Source organism: Lepisosteus platostomus, unplaced genomic scaffold (genome assembly GCF_059453375.1).
Source record: "Lepisosteus platostomus isolate fLepPlt1 unplaced genomic scaffold, fLepPlt1.hap1 Scaffold_47_H1, whole genome shotgun sequence".
In the NCBI taxonomy this organism is placed as follows: Eukaryota; Metazoa; Chordata; class Actinopteri; order Semionotiformes; family Lepisosteidae; genus Lepisosteus; species Lepisosteus platostomus.
In genome coordinates this window covers 274359-286434 of record NW_028291667.1, presented here as the reverse complement: position 1 = coordinate 286434, position 12076 = coordinate 274359, and the positions used below count along the sequence as shown (strand labels likewise).

Below are 12076 nucleotides of genomic sequence, written 5' to 3'. Positions count from 1 at the left end.
TGTAGAAAGGTTTGACCCGTCAGTGTCAGGGAATAATGTGGAGACCTACATCGATGAGCTGAGATATACTTTGCAGTTTATGCCCGAAGCGTCCGAACAGGAAAAGGCTATGTTAGTAAGGAAAACTACCAGCCGAGTGGTCCACGAGTGGATGTCTAGACAAGGACCGGAGGTCTGTAATAGCTTTGAGGAGCTGTGTCAGGCAATGATTGGAGAATTTTCGGCTTTTATCGATCCCATAGCTGCCGTGGCCGCTGTGCACCATATTAAGCACGAAAAAGCTGAAGCCCCTCGCGACTATTATCAGAGGCTTAGGCGCACTTATTTTGCAGGGCGGAATGAAGAGGGTTGCGAAGAGAACGTGAATTTCAAAGGTTTATTCATTGCTAATCTGCATCCCTCAGTCAGGAAAATGATTGTGATGCACACTGATGCAAAAGCGATGAAAATGTCTGACATTAGAAGGTTGGCTCAAAAAGCCTGGGGAGCTGAAGTCTCTGCTTCCTCAGAGCAAAAACCTGCTTAAACGGCCGTGTTCGCCACTAAAGCCAGCAGGGTTGACGACTCGCCTCAGCTCGAGGCAGCTGAGGTTCCTGAGCTCGCTAAGCCCCGGCGCAAAATAGGCAGGCAGGACCGCACTAAGCGTCAGAGCCGCCGTGAGCGCTACGGGGAAGGCAAGGGCTCAGGCAGAGCCTATCATAAGACTGGATGAAGGGAGTCAACTGCAGCCCGCCTGGCCAGGCTTGAACAAGCCCTGCCTGAGAGATCAGGACAGGGTAAACCTTCCGCACCGAATGCCGGAAGTGTGAATGAGCTTAGGGGGACCACGCCCCTTCTCACTGGAGGAGGCGGGGATCCGTCCCAAGCCCCTCCCTCAGTCTATCTGATTGGGTGGGAGGGTTCCTGCCTGGAAGAAGGCTGTGACTCTGAGTTGGGCGCTGACCCCGCCCCTGAAGTCAAAGAAAAGGCAGGCTTCCTACAATTCTTAGGGAATCTCAGCCAGAAAGGCAAAGCAAGGCGTATTTATATCAAGGTTTCTCTTGAAAACGTCTTAGATAGAGAAGCACTGATTGACACTGGGGCTGAAATTAGTTTGATGTCAGCCGATCTACTCAGCGAGCTCAAACGAGTAGCGAAAGGAAAAGGCATCAGACTTAAGGTAGAACCGTGTAAGATAGATATTTCCAGCTATACCCAGGATCATGCCAAGATCACACACCGAGTGTGGGTGGCACTTAGGTTCGGGCCAATGAACGTGGTGCATCCTGTTTACATCTCTAGGTTTAAAACAGAGCCACTACTCATTGGCCAAGACCTGCTTGACAGGCTGGAGCCTCTGGTGGACTGCCAGCGTGGAAAATTGTGGGCTCAGGTCAAAAACCCTAAGCCTGTTGCACAGCAAAAAGGGGGATTCAGTGGTTATGCTGTGATCACACAGTGCCCACTGAACACTATAGCTGAGTTGGAGGTTCCTCCTGGTTCCTCTGGACGAGAATAAATGTCTCTTCTTGCTTTCCAAAGCTACAGGGAAGTCCTGCCCAGGCCAGCACTCCCACGGTCTCCCAACTACAGGAGCAGTGCTCCAAGCAGCTGCTTGACCCGCCAGGTAAAGCACACCCCCTTTTCATCCCTGAAGAAGAGTGGATCTCCCTGTCCGGTAATGAATGGGAGTCCTTTCTGTGCACCCTGGTACCTCAGGGGGTCCAGGACTACCACCCCATGGTGGTGGGAGGGGGTCCAGGTGGCAGAAGTGCAGGTTGATGATGTAATTCTTAGCCTCAGCTCTGAGAAGTCCATAATCAGTGAAGGTCTGTTCGAGGACCTGTCGCGAAGCTGTCAGGTGACCCTGGTGACGCAGTCACAGGTTCTGTGGTGGGCACCCCCATCTCATAGGTCCATTTGGAGCAAAGGAAGCTGTGTAGCTTCCATCTCCATCGGAAAAAGGAAGTTTGCTCACTACTTCCTATTGGAAGTACCTATTGGTTCGACTGGGCGCCCAGCTGGACACAGTAAACAGTGTGCTGTGGACACGGGTGGACCCAGATGCCCACTCTCTAAGCGGTGACCCCGAGAACATTCGGTCAGGTCAGACGATTCCTCAGGCCTGCCAGGTAGTAAACGAATCGGACCTGATCGTTCCTGCGTCAACAGCAGGGTTTCCAGTACGCCTTGTCCTAAAGAAGGGACAGAGAATGGACGCTGAGATGGTTTTCTTCCAACCATCAGCTCAGTTTATCAGACTGAACCTAGCAGTCTGTTGTACCCCCAGACTGGAACGGAATGGCCGAGCCACCTGCCTGTTGGTGCAGAACATAGCAAAACAAGATGTCAAAATCCCTGCTCGCACTGACATGGGACTGGTAATTGACAATGGTTTCTATGATTTCGAACTAGCCATCCCAGTACTGGGGCAGCTCCCTGGTCCCTTGGCCAGGGAGGGGGGAACCGAGCAGGTGTACTACACCTACCCCCGGCGGATGATTGCAATTATGCCAATAGAGGGATTCTGCAACCAGGAGGTGTGCAGGGTGGACCTTAGCGATAAGGATGAGATGGTTGTGTACACAGTACACGCAGGTGTTCCGATGGACCACTCAGCCGAGAGTACGACCCGGGATACCGCCATGCCGTCAAAAGCGGGGTTCCTAGAGCAGGTACAGGAACAGGTTGGCAAGGCAGATGCCCTGGAAACGGAAAGCCAGCGTCAGCAGCTGCGTCAGAATTTCCAGGATTTCCGGGAAGTGTTTGCACGGGACGCCTATGACTGCGGGGTGACGGATTTGAACACAGTGCGCATTCCAACGGCCCCTGGCGCCCGCCCAACCTATGTCAGGCAGTATCGCATTCCCCTCACGGCATACGAGTCCATAAAGCAGACGTTGGATGCTCTACTAGAGCGTCAGATCATAAGGGAGTGTAACTCCACTTATAACTCCCCACTGTGGCCGGTGCTGAAACCCAATGGTAAATGGCGTCTGACCATTGACTACCGGCAGCTGAATAAACAGGTTCCTTTGTCACGATGGCCAATGATCTACCTAGATCAGGAGTTATTCAAGGTGACAACAGCGAAATATTTCACCACAGTGGATGTGGCCAATGGGTTCTGGACCCTTAAGGTAGAACCAACAGACCAGTACAAACTGGCCTTTTCCTTTGGAAACAGGCAGTTCACCTGGAGTCGATGCCCCTTTGGGTATTCCAACTCCCCAGCGGAGTTCAACATATTTCTGCACAAAGCCATGAGTCATGCAGCCGCCAGGGGCAACCTGGTCTATGTGGACGATATTCTGATGAGGAGTCAGACCTGGGAAGAACACATGGCCGAGATCAGGCATGTGTTGACCCAGCTCTCCTGTGCAGGGGCCAAACTGTCCCTGGCTAAGGGACAGTGGTGTAGGACCCAAGTGGAGTACGTGGGACTGTTGGTTGGAGCCCAAGGCATACAGCCACAGTCCAGCAGAGTCCAAGCTATCCAGAATATGAAGTCGCCCACTAACCTGTCTGAACTGCGCAGCTTTCTGGGAGTATGTAATTATTCCCAGCAGTTCATTGAGGATTACACTGAAATAGCAAGGCCCCTCCACAAGCTGTTGCAGAAAGACGTGCCCTTTGAGTGGGGGCCTTCCCCAGAACAGGCTGTGATGGAGCTGAAGCGCAGACTCGGTTGTGCGCCGAGCTTGGCCTACCCTGACACAAATAAGGTCTTCTACCTTGAAGCAGGGTTCTCAGAGCACTGCCTTGGGGCTGCTCTGAGTCAGGAATATAACCAAGAGCGAAGGGTGGTGGCATATGCCAGTCGAGCCCTGAGCCCAGTGGAGCAAAAGTTCTTGGACTGCGAGAAGGCCCTGTTGTCTACGGTCTGGTCGGTAGAACACTTCCGTAGTTATGTTGGGGGACAAAAGATCATCATCGAAACCTGCCACCAACCTGTGACATTCCTGCATAGCCAGAGACTGAAAGCGGGCAGGGTGTCAAATAGCAGGATTGTGGCATGAATGATGGCCCTACAAGGCTATGAGATAGAGGTACGTTATGCACAGAGCAAGAAAATGTACCTGGGACAGGGCCTGGCTTTGGGCCAAGTGTGTCACGGCTGTGACACTGACATGGAAGCTCCAGAAACAATTCCCGCTGCTGAGCTACCGAACAATCATCGGTACTACGATGAGAACGTGGGCCAGGGCTTACCCATGGCCTATGTTGACGGTTGCTCTTTTCGCCACGAACAGCAGGTGCTAGCAGGGGTAGGAGTAGTCTGGCAAGACAATACTCCCTGTGGGCCGACCCGCTATAAGCTAGGACCAAAGACTAGTCAGTATGCGGAAGTAGCTGGGGTGCTGATCACCCTCCAGCAGGCCCTGACACATGGCCTTAAACAGTTTGTCATCTGTAGTGACTCGAACTACGCCCGACATAGCTTCGTGTCTCACGTTCCGTATTGGAAAGGTAACGGCATGAAAAATGCCCGGGGCAAGGAAGTAAAGAACAAAGAGTTGTTCCTGGCCAGTGACAAGCTCACGACCGAGGCTGGAATGATGGTTTACTGGAGGAAGGTGAAGGGACACTCCCAGGTGAAGGGACCCGACAAAGACGGGAATGATGAGGCCGACCGGTTGGCCAAATCTGGCGCCTTAGAGGGTGAACCCTGGCAGTTCCAGCAGGAATGGCTACCCCCAGAATTCGTGGCTGAGGTCAAGGCGGTCACCCGAAGCAGGGCTAGACAGGATGTCGGAGCTGACCCTCAATCTGTAGTGCTTGGGTCACAGGGTTTTAACACCGATCTTGCGGAAATGCAGAAACAGGACCCAGCAATTGGGCAAATGTATCAGCATATCGCTGACCCAGTGCGTCAACCTCTTTCGGAGCAGGTGCTGAGCCAGTCTCTGGAGCTGAAGGAGCTGGCAGAGGTGAAAGACAACCTAAAAATTATAAAGGGGTTGTTGGTTTGTGTACCAGTTGCACAAGGTGTCCCAAAGTGGGTAGTTCCCCACTGTCATCGGGGGGTCATGATCCAACACGCTCATGACGAACCCTGTGGGGGTCACCGGGGAATCAAGGCTACATACGACACTATCCAGCAGGTGGCATTCTGGCCTCACATGGGCCAAGACATCGCCGCGTATGTAAAGGGGTGTCTGACGTGTAGCCAGTTCCAACCATCACGGCCCTTGCACCGTGCACCACTCCAGAAAAAGGGCATGACATTCACCTGGTCCAATCTTCAAATGGATTGGGTGGGGCCGCTGGTGAGGTCATCCAGAGGGAACAAATATTTCCTCACTGTTACGTGTGCATTCACAAAATGGATTGAGTGCCTCCCAGCACCCAACGACACGGCAGAGACAACTGCAGTGCTGTTGGTGAACCATGTGTTCAGTCGATGGGGATTCCCCCTGACCGTGGTCTCGGATCGGGGAACCCATTTCACAGCTACAGTAATGGCAACCCTGTGGAATATGCTTGGGGTCAAGACCCAGTTGCATATCTCCTACCACCCTCAATCCTCGGGCCAGGCAGAAAGGGCAAACCGAACGGTGGTTAGTATGCTCAAAAAGTTTGTCTCCAACAGCAGTAGGGACTGAGACATTAAGCTGCCCCTGGTTCTGATGGCCATCCGAGGTAAGCCCCATTGCTCTACGGGGGTCCCACCTTTTGAGATGATGACAGGTCGGAAGATGACTCTTCCCCTACACTGTCTTTATGGGGTGGAGGACCTGAGCACGACGGGGGCTGCTACGGCCCATCAGTATGTGTCAGACCTGCGAGCACATCTGCAGGCAACCTTTGCTTTTGCCCAGAACAATCTGGGAAGGAGTGCAGAGGGTAGGAAAGCATACTATGACCGAAAGGCAGTTAACCAGGAACTCCAAGTAGGAGACAAGGACCTGTACTTCCAATTTGCCAAACCCACAGGGGTGGCCCGGAAGTTCTTACCCAGTTGGACAGGACCCCACGAGATTGTCGATAAGGTATCACCGGTAGCTTATCGAATTCAGATTGAGAAGGGAAGGCAATCTCTGGTCTACAAGTGGGTGCATCGCAACCACCTCCGGTTGTATCGCCCACCTCAAATGGCGCCGGAGAACACAGAATAGGGTTAAACGTCCAAACCCGATCAAAGAGGGGGGTGCCCCTTTGTAGCTGCAGGTAGTTAGGTACTGTACTGTAGGTCCTGCTAGGAAAATATATTCAAAATTATAGTGGAACTGTACCATGTGCCTCATCTATGTTCCAGAATGGGAATCCTAAAACTGCCAGGGCTGGTCCTGACAGTACTGTGGATCGCCTCGACACAGCCCCTTGAAGTTGTGGAACCTGGTCCTCCTACCGGCATAGTCCTGCAGGAAACCATAGTCCTCTCCATGGAAATCTTTATGGTACAATCTTTTTTTTTTCTTATAAAATATACTTTATTCCGAAAAAAAACACATCTCAAAGGGAAACGTCTCACACGATAACACTCCACAAAATTAAAACATCGGCGGAACGGCGGTGATTGTCCGTTATCAATCCTTGCAAGGGTGGGCGGATTTGCGCTATTATGAGAGTCCCTCCAAACCCTACCGCTTGCTGTAAACCATTAATCCCTGTACAGGGTCCATAGGCCTTTCCAGTGCTCCTTTGCCGTGGGGAAACCCCATTTAGCAACGTCGCGCTTCATCCTCCTCCTGAGGTCCGCCAGGATCCTCTCTTCCAGCTCCCTCGCTCCCCACTTGTTGTTGTGCCGGATGAGATTGTTTCTCGCGTCCCACAGGCCTTTCTTTGTGAGGGACAGCAGCAGCCACATCAGGAACTGCGTCCCCCTGTCCAGTCCGGTAGGTGCCAGCCCCAGCAGAATGTACTGGTAGCTGAGCACCGCATTCGTTTCCAGGAGTTGCATTATGTTGTCCATTCTGCCCCACACCGCCTTGGCGAAGGGGCAGCTCCTTCACTTTATTAAGATACTGAAGAAAGATGTGGAGACGGGGGTTTGAATTTAATCCTTTCTGTAGGGGGTTTAGACTTTCAAGTCACAAACTGGGGTTTATGGCAGGAAAGGGGGGTTAACTGATAAGGATTGCAGATGCAAGCTAGGAACCCCCCTGGGTGTAATGTTAAACTGACCATTTGTCCAGAACATCGTAAACTGGCCAAATACCATGAACCCCCCTCTTTACCATCAGACCGAGTGACGTCAGAAACGGAGTTGAAAACACTATATAACCCAAAAGTTTGTAACAGTACGGGGAACAATACTTCGGTTTTGTTGTTTCTTGCGGGAAACAAGACTTCGGCTTTATTGTTCCTTGCATGCAATAAACTCATCTGTTTTACTTCATCTCGGGATCAAGAACCTTATTTCTTCTGTTACAACAAATTTGGCGTAGTCGGCGGATGCTCCAGAAGGCGCAGAACTTCCCATCGGCAGGAGAGATGGTCAGCGCGCACATAACTAAGAGGTAAGGACTCCTCTTTTATTTAAAAGTCCCGACTCTCTCTGACCGATTGGGAAATCTCTGCTCCCTGCGAGAATCGCCCGAGATGACGGAGTAAACGTGAGTTTCTGAATTCCTCTGGCCCGGGGAAGACACTGGTGTATGTAATGGGTTGTTTGCTGTAAGCCCAGAATTTGGTCTGGCAGGGGTTCCGCGGTATTGTGTACAGGCGTTCGAAGCTGGTTTATGCCTTAATTGCGCGTGGAGTTTTTGAACGGGTTTTGGACCCTTACCGTGAAGTTCAGGACTGGTGTGGGCCTTAATTGCGCCCGGAGTTCTGAAGGTCAGAACTGGTTTGGGCCTTAATTGCGCCCGGAGTTCTGAGGCTCAGGATCGGTGTGGGCCTTAATTGCCTGATTAAGGCCTTAAATGGCCTTAATCAGCCATGCACTCTGGTTTCTTTTCATCTCGTACAAATCTTTCGCCTTTTACTAAAGATTTCCGTGGAGAGGAGCATGAATGAGTTCCATGCAATTTTTGCGCTTCCCTGCCTTCGGGTGGGTCGCAGCTGGGTTGGTCAAAGAGAGAAAACAAGCACGTTCGCAATCGCTCTTGTAATGGTGATTGTGGCCGTCTGCTCCGCGAGTCCTCGGTCTCCGGCCGTCTGATTGGCGCTCTTTTCTTTGGGGGGCGGGAAGTGTCCGGCCGCAGGGGATCTTGGGACCTCGCTTTGCATAGCGGCTTCCCAGAGTTCGTCGTTTCCGGCACAGTGTGGCCGGGTGTTTTCCGAGTTATCGCACGGATTGGGCAAGCTCGCAAGCCGTAAGCCGCAGGCGATGAGCCCGGAGCTGAACGGGCCCCACTGGCTAGTTTGTAAGGCCAGGTGCATTGCCAACCACGACCGGCAGGGCAGAGGCCTTGAAGGCAGCCTGGGCTCCTGCAGCTGTGCAGCCACGCACTCTGGTTTCTCTTCATCTCGTACAAATCTTTCGCCTTTTACTAAAGATTTCCGTGGAGAGAAGCATAAATGAGTTCCATGCAATTTTTGCGCTTCCCTGCCTTCGGGTGGGGCTCAGCCTAGCTGGTCAAAGAGAGAAAACAAAAACGCTTGCAATCGGTCTTGTTATGGCAATTGTGGCAGTCTGCTCGATGATTTCTCGGTCTCCGGCCGTCTGATTGGCGCTCTTTTCTTTGGTGGGTGGGAAGTGTCCGGCCGCAGGGGATCTTGGGACCTTGCTTGCATAGCGGCTTCCCAGAGTGCGTCGTTTCCGGCACAGTGACCGCACTTTTACAGACACTTGGACACATCTGCGTTCGGTGTGCACTTAACATGCCTTATGAGCCTGTTGCCTCCGTCCCATTTAATAGCAGAACTGACGCCAAGAGAAATGATGAGAAATGGCATTTATCTGGCACTTCTCATGTCCAAGGAGCTCAATGCCCTTGACACCTCCCCAAGGCGACAGAGCTGTGCATTCTTTGGCGACAACATTTTTTCTTTTGTTTTATTTGTATACTTATTGATAGAATACAAACGATATGTCATGTACTGTAAGGGAAATGTCTCTTTTCATGGGGAAAGCTAGCACCAGCAAATGTTGTGTTTAGAAGAAGTGATTTAACATGACACGTGACCTAATTTACCGGAGCAAAAGCTCACCCAGCAAGCCCTGCTTTACTTCTACAGGAGAGAAGTACTGTAGAGTCTGCAAGATGTTCAGCTGGGTAGCTACGTCAGCATGCCTCGGCTGCAAAGGAACAAGTAATAGGTTTATTGCATGCTGAAAAGAGAAGAACGGAAACACAGCGTTTCGGCCGTGAGGTCTTCTCACACCTGAAGAAGCCTCACACCTGTAAAAGGCTCCATGGTTTTCTTTCTTCTCTTTTCAACATGGAATACACCTATTGTCTGCAAGATGTGACAATTTCACAGTGTTTTGGAAGAAAACCTTTTTTCTTTGATTTCAAAATCAATCAGAATTTCAGCACGACACACCAACACTTTTTCTGTTTTAAGGAGATGATATTTTAAACCTGATAAAAATAGTAGGAAACACAAGTTTCTTGCTGTGAAAATTTAGATGGGGAAGTGTACTACTAGTAGCAGTGTAGAGCTCTCTGTGGTGGAGTGCAAGCGTGTGTTCTATGGGCCAGTGGCGTAATGGATAACACGTCTGACTTTGGATCAGAAGATTGTAGGTTCGAGTCCTGCCTGGCTCGTGAGGCTTTTAAACCTCTCAGGTTCCTCGGTAACAGGTTGCCGTCATGTATATGAACTATAGAAAAGCATCTGCCACAACCCGTAAATTAGCACGCAAGTGCTGGTTAGTTAACACAGAACTGTATGGAGATCATCTCCAGCTCCGAGCTCAATTGCAATGAAAAAACATGCAGAACAGAACTGGAGAGCAGCTGAATTTGTGCTCATTAGGGTGGGGAGGACTCAGCATTGCTATTGTTCTAATTGGCATGAACTGCAGGGGATCTGAATCAGAACACGTCAGTTAGTTCGATCATTGCGTCAATATGTAGGCCACGTTAATACAGAATTATTACTTTGTCTGTCTCGTCTTTGTATATAGCTGAATGTCCCTGACAATTTCATGTTAGTTTTTAAGAACGACATTGGTGCTAATATACACATATATAGCATATAAGGAACACATAAAAGTTTAGTCCATGCTGAAAAGATAAGAAAACCGCCACAACGTTTCATCTTGGAATAAATCTTTACTTGTTGTTTTGCAGCCTACCCATTCTGACCTAACTCCTCCCTTGAAATTCCCTAACAGATAAGGGTACGTAACGGCTCATGCGATGCTCAGTTGCAATTTGTCCCAAAACAAACAAGAACAGCAGCTGAGGGTTTGAGTTTGAACATGCACTGTATTAAAGCAGCTTTTATTTCCATTGATAAATGCTAGATATTCCTACAGAGATTCTCCAGGTGAGTAAGCGATTCCTGTTTCTGTTTCTATTTCTGTTTCATATATATATACAGTATATATACAGTATTGTACTATTATTATATAATTCGTTACACTGTGGCTGTGTTGTGTGTGTTAAGCTGCGGTTGCACTGCAATTTCCCTCACGGGATCAATAAAGTATCTATCTATAAGAAGACATTACCAACAACGACCACAAGATGGAGATATTGTCTAGACATTACCAACAATGACCACAAGATGGAGATATTGTCCAAAGAGGCAAGAAGGGCAAAGCCGCGATAAGGTTAAATCATTTTTTGTAAGAGATTGCTGTCAGAATGCACATCTGTATCCCAAAGAGAATCTCTAGTAAAATATGATCATTTGTGAAACAGGCAAATGAGTGTCTGCTACAATATGATTGCTACAGATGCAGCCATTCAAAATGCGCGGGCGATACCGCATTATTTTCCGGTACGCTGTACGCAGTCTACCTCGAGTTACCGGTAAATACCGCGAGTTACCGGTAAATACCGCTAGCAAAATAATAGTATCCGGAATTTCCGCAAGGTGGAGCTAATAAAGCTCAACTTCTCATGTTTGAGCTGTAGCCATCAAAGTCTTTAATGAAGTTATTACTAATAGTATTAATAATAAATGACCTTGGACAAGCTGTAAACTCAAAGTATTGCCCTGGTCCACATTATTTTTTTCATTGACCGTCTTTGTAAAAGTAACACCACAGCATTTCGCAATCACGCATTTTTTTCCAATCATGCAAAGTACAGTAATTTTTGAGAATCGATTCACCATGCCTTTCACATGCTCATAAAAGAGATTGATTTAGGAACATAAACATATTACCGTATGCAAACTGTACTGTATACAGTTTGTATATGTATATGTATATGTATAGGTATATTTAATGTCTTAACTGTGCCCGTTTAAGTATTGAATATTTATATGGAATTTTACCACTGAAGGGAAATCTTAGTGCCTGAGCATAAAAAGAATAGGAGCGTAATGCAACGCGTGTGAAGGCCATAAACGATATTAATTTTGGAACATAAACATACAGTATATGGCTGGTCTCGGTACTTTAAAGAAAACATACACGAAACATGGTTTCATTATGACCAGAATCGGTCTTGAGATATTTTTAACTTGATTTACAGTATTTGAGAGGTATGTCTTGACACCGATACTACGTAAATACTCCTCACGTATATGTTTCTAGGTTTATATTATGCATTTCATACGGTCAAATTGCTTTTGAGCAACTGATAAGAAGCGCGAAACGGTATGCCCAGGGCGTTTTAGTTTTCGTTTTGTTTTAATGCAGTGCAGTGGATTGATTAGAGATATCAAGTACATACAAGTCATTTTTTAAATGTTGTAGTTCGTCTTGTAAAAATGTTACGAGTACATCATCTGTCAACAATTACACAGGTTCTGTTTCCATATTGCGGTTTTTGGTTACGTAATACTATTTTCTAATTTCACGTTGTGAATATATGATTTGGGCAAACAGAGCCGCAAAGAAGTACATTATGGGTTGTTGTTGTTTTTTTGCAGTTTTATCTAAAATAAGCGATGCTTAAACCTTTGTCTGATTCTTGTGAAACTATCCACACGACAGTTACCTAGGAGTTGACTTCAGTGATGTCACTGATGGGATGTTTCTAAAAATCCATCCTCTGTAAAACATCTTCTCTAGTTGTTCTGCATA

At 48.5% G+C, this 12076-nt stretch overlaps 3 non-coding genes across 3 annotated transcripts; all 3 read left to right on the top strand.

Annotated features, from left to right (window-relative positions):
* The first annotated feature begins 7865 nt into the window (after positions 1-7865).
* On the top strand, positions 7866-7979 carry LOC148633389 (U5 spliceosomal RNA). Its single transcript, XR_015933989.1, has one exon. It is a non-coding gene; the product is annotated as a U5 spliceosomal RNA (small nuclear RNA).
* Positions 7980-8373: 394 nt separating this feature from the next.
* Positions 8374-8490, top strand: LOC148633388 (U5 spliceosomal RNA). The gene has a single exon (XR_015933987.1). It is a non-coding gene; the product is annotated as a U5 spliceosomal RNA (small nuclear RNA).
* Positions 8491-9565: 1075 nt separating this feature from the next.
* On the top strand, positions 9566-9638 carry trnaq-uug (transfer RNA glutamine (anticodon UUG)). The gene has a single exon. It is a non-coding gene; the product is annotated as a tRNA-Gln (tRNA).
* Positions 9639-12076: the final 2438 nt, after the last annotated feature.